Source organism: Anguilla anguilla, chromosome 3, assembly GCF_013347855.1.
Source record: "Anguilla anguilla isolate fAngAng1 chromosome 3, fAngAng1.pri, whole genome shotgun sequence".
NCBI classification, from domain to species: Eukaryota; Metazoa; Chordata; class Actinopteri; order Anguilliformes; family Anguillidae; genus Anguilla; species Anguilla anguilla.
In genome coordinates this window covers 13,035,878-13,042,281 of record NC_049203.1, presented here as the reverse complement: position 1 = coordinate 13,042,281, position 6,404 = coordinate 13,035,878, and the positions used below count along the sequence as shown (strand labels likewise).

The 6,404-nt window shown below is 39.9% G+C and overlaps 1 long non-coding RNA gene across 1 annotated transcript; it reads right to left on the bottom strand.

Annotated features, from left to right (window-relative positions):
* Positions 1–683: 683 nt before the first annotated feature.
* LOC118224084 lies at positions 684–5,064 on the bottom strand. Its single transcript, XR_004764564.1, has 3 exons — positions 4,990–5,064; positions 1,795–2,025; positions 684–1,450 (listed from the first exon to the last, which is right to left on the bottom strand). It is a non-coding gene; the product is annotated as an uncharacterized LOC118224084 (long non-coding RNA).
* Positions 5,065–6,404: the final 1,340 nt, after the last annotated feature.

The window sequence follows — 6,404 nt, the reverse complement described above, 5'->3', positions numbered from 1 at the left end:
CATTTCCCAGGACAGTGACCCCCTAACCCACTTACTGTCAGTCATTTAGCTGATGCTCTTATCCCCAGGAACTTAAAGCACTGCATGCAAGAAAGACCCAGAGCACAGATGATACCAAGTAATCACTGTCACAACCAGTAGTAGGAGTCATTACATACATCTACAGCATCATATTAAATGCCTCTTACAAAAGGTAGATTGATGATGTAGTGCTATAAGTAGAGCATTGAATTTTGTTTAATGCATTAAATGTAGCATATGCAGGGGCATTCAACCCAGAACAAATGCTCAGAGTTCAGGGTCAGTTGAGACGAGATGCAGTTTGAACAGGGTGAGTTTTCAGCCTGCGGTGGAAGACAGTGACTCAGCTGCCTTGACTACTGTGGAGAACCTATTCCAGAATTGGGGGGGGGGGTTGCAGAATAGAGAGGAGACATGCAATAAAGGCTTAAATGGCCACAAATAGGGAACCAGTACTCTTCTCTTAGTGCCCAGTACATTATCTTTCATGTATGTTAACATTGCACTTAACTCCAACCATGGCCATTACATTAAATTACAGGCATTTAGCAGAGGCTCTTATCCAGAGCGACTTACACAACATTCTACATAGCATGTGCATTGCATCCATTTATACAGCTGGATATATACTGAAGTAGTGTAGGTTAAGTACCTTGCTCAAGGGTACAATGGCAGTGTCCTACCTGGGAATTGAACTTGTGACCTTCAGATTTCAAGACCAGTTCCTTGTACTCATTATACTACACTACTGCCCCAATGGCCCACTACTTCTCATTACTCAAGAGTAGATTTCTGACACCTACAAGTATGAAATTACATGTAAGGTTGTGTGGAATAAAGTTAAATGGGGAAATACCAGAAGAAATTGCTTACTTTTGGAATTGCACTGCTATTTTATTGATTTTAAATGCTCATGTTCATGTTTCCCCATATTTTCATTTTCTATATATATCATAGGGTTTTCACATACCAAAAAGCAATGTAGTGTAGTTGTGTATCGGCTAGCTGGGCAACTTGCCATTATTCTAATTCTTATAGTCCCTTAAAAATATAACCTTATACCTTGTCTTCTCTAGAAATGGCTCAATAATTTTAGAAGTTGAAAGAAAATAGACTATACTTTTTGCAGACAATGGTCAACACAGCCAGCTTGATTCTATTCGTTATTAATACTATCTATTGGCAGAGTACTACTGGCTACATGACAAAGCAAGCTAATGAACAAAAATAATCACTGAATCACTGTTACATTTATACACATTTCAAACACCTTAGAGTGAAACTTGTCCTTATCATTGCTAGATTGCATTTATTACAACACATCAAATGATTGAATACATTCAAACACTTACTGCTATTCATTTGAAATCTCTCCCTTTCTTCTCCAGTGATGACTGCTGCTTCTGAAAGTTCTTGACTTGATTTATGACTGCAAAAAATAATTTCCCTTTAGAAATGGAGCTTGCATGGGCACAACCAAATGTTATAATGTAGGAGGATCTAAAGCCTAGTATTTTTGGTTTCCTCACTAATGGACATTACAAGATCTTTTCTTATAATTTATAATAGCAAATATCTTTTATGCATCATACAATGAATAAAGATTATTGACAACCCCCCCCCCCCCCACAAAGATTTAGATTACACCCTTGGAGAGTAAAGGGTGTGGAACGGAGTGGTCTGGTAGGAGTTTTTAATTCGATAGTTCATTTTAGATGTAATTGGTGGTTTTTCAATCTTGCTGCCCCATAGGACCAGAACATTGTATTTTACCATCATTAAAGCTGGACTTCATTGTTTACTATGTGCCTGAAGCCCAGAATGCCTCCTTCTGAAAAGAGGTACGCAGGCACGCAGAGATGAGAGCTGCTCTCCTCGTGGCTTTTCCTGCGATCCTGCTTTGGCTCGAGGCGGTCGGCTCTCGAACACAGAAGCCAGGCTCCACCGTTTCCTGTGTTCTTCATCCACGAAGGCCTCTGGAGGACTGGCCCACGTTTACGCCAACTGTGAATATCAACTGTGCATCGTTACAATCTAGAACCACAGGAAGCGCTGTACATCAGCGATCAACAACCTCAGTTTCAGTCAAGGAAACATGAACACCCTGCTATCGCCTCTGTGAAATTTGTTTTTTTAAATGGAACACTACGATGGCCGTGACCTTTGAATGCACCCGGCATATTAGTTTGGCCACATTTGCATCACTTTTCTTGTGCAGCCCATATTGTTGCTGTTCTTATTATTATTATAATGACGATGGTGTTGAATATATTTCATTTAGTTAACTCCTCCATTTCTGTTCTGCTTTTGAAGCCGGATGTTCATCAGAGCTAATAAACATAACACAGACTGTGTTTTTCTGCACTTATTTCAGCACCTTGTTCACACACCCTCCTAAGCTCCTGGCACTGTAGCCACACTGCAGAATCACACCCTGTGACAGGGTTTACAGTAGTTAATATATTTAGTAGTCCTGAGAGACCTCAGTTTTGTTAAGTGAAAAAAGACTGTCTCCACATCAGTACACTTAATGATATTTAATAGACCTTACAGGTGAAAACTATGCTACACACCACTCCAGTTTGTCTCAACTGGCCATTCAGCCCTCAGACTTGAAAGGATGCAACAATGGACTCAGACACCCAAAGGACCTCTCCCTCTACCACACAACCTGCAAAGACTACCCTGCGAAGGGGAAAAAAAAACCTTATTGAGGGTTCAGAATGTACCTCTAACTGATTTCTCGCTATATCACCTTGCTCTGCTGATATAACTCAGCCGAAAGCGAATCTTTTGTATTTAATTTTGTTAATCCCTTTTATTCATTTAAAAGGGCTCCTTTTTGCTGAGTGTGAATAGAGGAGCAGCAGGACATAGGCTGTGTCTGATCACTGTTGTTAGACATGGTGGCTTCCCGTCCGTCTCTCCTAGGGTTGTGGGGTGGGCTGGAAAAATTACCCATGAGTCTTAGTCTGCTGAACCCTCTGGAGACCAACTGGTGCAGGGCACTGTCCTGAAAATGTTGCTCTTGGTTACCAAAACAAACAAACAAATAAAAACTACTGGCTTCAAACAGTGCATGTTAACATTTTACTTGAACCCTTCAACATAAGACTGCCGTACCTTACACTGTCATACACATGACATAACAGCTGTCCCAAGATGGAATAACAAATGATGCTAGTTATAGCTATAATAAGACTGTTATACTTTTATTGGTAAATGTTATGCCAGATGTTACTGTCATAAAATTTACCAATAACAGTGATAATAGTTTTGTTGAAGGGTTCAAGTAAAGTGTTACCACATACACTGTGGCTAAAAGATAGTTTGTAAATTCCGTGGTGGTTAATCAGTTAATTTCTTATTCAACAAGTACCACCACTGAAAATATTAAAGGTAGATGGAAATCCCAACTACATAAGTCAATGTGAGTAATTACACTGCATAAGATTTGTGTCTATTTAGAAGGATTATGAATAATTATGAGGATTAATTTTTTTCTGTTGGATGAGCTTAACTTAATCCTGTTGTTGTCCCTTTACTACACAAATCAAGCAGTCATTGAACCATACGTTCTATTCAAATGTTGTATTCAAACTCAACTATTATAATATTTGCAGGGAATTTCAGGAGAAATGTGTCCTCCTTAGCACATCCTGGTGCATCTTTGTCCGGGGCTAAGCCTCTAGCTACAGAGTGCTCATGGGTAAAATAAATAAATCAAGAAAGAGAAACATATTCATCAACAACTGTCCATTTCAAAGTTATCCTTCATTACCAAAAACTCATAAACTGGACAAGAGTTTAGCATTCTGTGATTAGCCAGTTGTTCATTAAGGCTCACGCATATAGGTGGACGGATTACGGTCTTTTACAGGTAACTCTCTCCTCAGATTTTCACCAGCCGAATACAGCATGAAGAGTGGTCTGACCTTGACAGCTCTCGGGGATATAGTCACGACCGACGCATCACGATCCTAGTCTTAATTTTACCTGATCTTAGCACAAGATGACTCCTGCTCATCCTCTTCTACTTAATCAGATATATGGCCCAAAATGATGGGGAATGGTTAACGCGAAAGACTGCCGTGCAACAAATGACCGAGGGTTTACCAGCGGACAGGACAGCCGGGAATTATTAGCCTGTGCCTGTTAGCCTGTGAAAATCACTGCTTTATCACACTTCACAAAAATCTTCTTGATTGTTCAAGAGCAATAAACCGCACACTTCCTGATCGCATCATTCCGAATAAGAGGCTCGCCGAAACAGCATTGCTTTATTTGGTTACTTCCTATAAAATAAACAGATTATTCATTTGGGTTTTCAGTTTATAAGAGGCTTTGGTGCTGAACAAAACTGCGCTGATTTCAGCCAAACACCATTGTTGTCCGAGCTGCTTGTCCTGCCTGTAACAGATCTATGATAGCAACAGAAATGGCAGCGACTAGTTAGCTGGAATTTGTCTGTTGAAGCCCGCTTATCATCTCTTGCCAAACGAATACAGATGGTGGACATTGCAATGGCCGTTGTCAGAGACAGTTTTTTGACCAAATTCGTAATCTTGTCCTGATAAACTGACAATCCAGTCATGATCAATTGGGATTTATAAATCAATATCTGTCCAATACTGCTAATGTGTGGTTATGATTCTGTTACAAATGACAAATGTTGATCTATATTCATGGTGAATGAAGCGAGTTACCAACCCCATTACCTGTGATTGTAAATAACATTTATAATGGCACTTTTATAAATGCAAGTCATCTTCATTATTTATATTAAAGCAGGAGAATGTTTTCAAGAGCAAATACGTGGATTGATTGATTGTGTGCTTTCATTCTTTGGTAGCCATTCCACGAACTGCAATTAGTCAATTTAAAGTGGTCTGATGTAAATCATCTCATTAACTATGGCAGCTATGCGATCTTTAATGTCAAAGTTTACCACACCATTTCTAAACTCACCAGAGCTGTGATGATTTAAATTACTATTCATGAACTGACCTCCAGTCGCGGAATCTTTCTGAAATAATTAACAAGCTTTGCACCCAAGTAGCAAATGAGCAATTGGGCACTTGGAACCTGTTGCTGGCACACACGAGGCACCATCAATTCTAATTGGCACCGAACTATCGCAGCCAGGAGATCCCGCCAATCGGAAGAGACCTGTTCATTATGCGCGAACAAAAAAAAAGAAAAAAGAAAAAAGAAAAAAGCAGCACTCGCGCAGAAGCCTAGTGCCTGATGAAGCTAAATGATACACTTTTGACTCATCAAGGATTTTCAAAGGCACATTCAGTTTGCAATCACCCAATTGCAGTGCTGGCATGTCCCAGGCTGTCTGCGCCACACAAAGCCTTGAACGGGATTCATTGTTGTTGTTGAAATAAAGACAGTCTGAAGGCAGCTGTCTTTCACTCTGATTGTTTGACAGAGGCCTCAGCCAGTAGACACCAGAAATCTTTTTGAATTATGTTTTGGCTTAGTCTGCGGACAGGATCTATAGCCGGCCATGGGCTTTGGGGTGCCACTGGACTCACGCAGACAAAGTCTGTTGGAATTCGCGATGCTGAGGTAATGAGATGAACTCTGCAAAATGGGTGCTTGGCATTTGATGGACAGATGTGTGGATTTGGGGACCGAGCTGGGCAAGACAGGATGCACTGCAGATGACTGCATAAAATGGGTGTACAAGAGCAAAGGTAATGAGGTGTCTGACATTTAAGAAGTGCGTCTAAAATAGCTCCCTTCCAAAACTGACATTATGAGTCATTTCACTGGGGAAATACATCAACAAAAAATGCACTTAAACTTGGGCTGTCATAAAAAAATATTAATTTGGATTTAATTGGGTAATTACAATAATCTCGATTTATCACTTGTTTTTATTTGAATTTGACTTTTAATCACTCTTATGAACCATGCAGCAATAACATTTTAATTGCTGCCATTTCAAAGCAATAATCAAGATGAAATAAGATAAAGGGCTCTATTTTTTGGATGTCACAGGGTGCACAGTCAGTGGTGCAGTGTGTGGGCACATGTGTGTGGCTACTGAATGTTTGTATTTTGTCCAGGGTGTATTCCTGCCCTTTGCCTAATAACCAATAGGCTCCAGCACCCCCATGTCCCTGCCCAGGATAAGCGGGTATAGATAATGGATGGATGGAAGAGGTGCTATTTACTGTGTTGGAGATCCAGACACTTTTAAGATAGAAACAGAAAGAATAATAATAATCTTGACAAAAACAATAGGGTTCCAGCACTTCATGCTCAGACCCCTAATAATAGCTTAGCAAAGGAAAAAAATAATGGAAGCTCTAAAAATTAGATAAAAGCACACTCATAAAAGCTTTAAGGTTTTCTAAGCAAGGATTTTT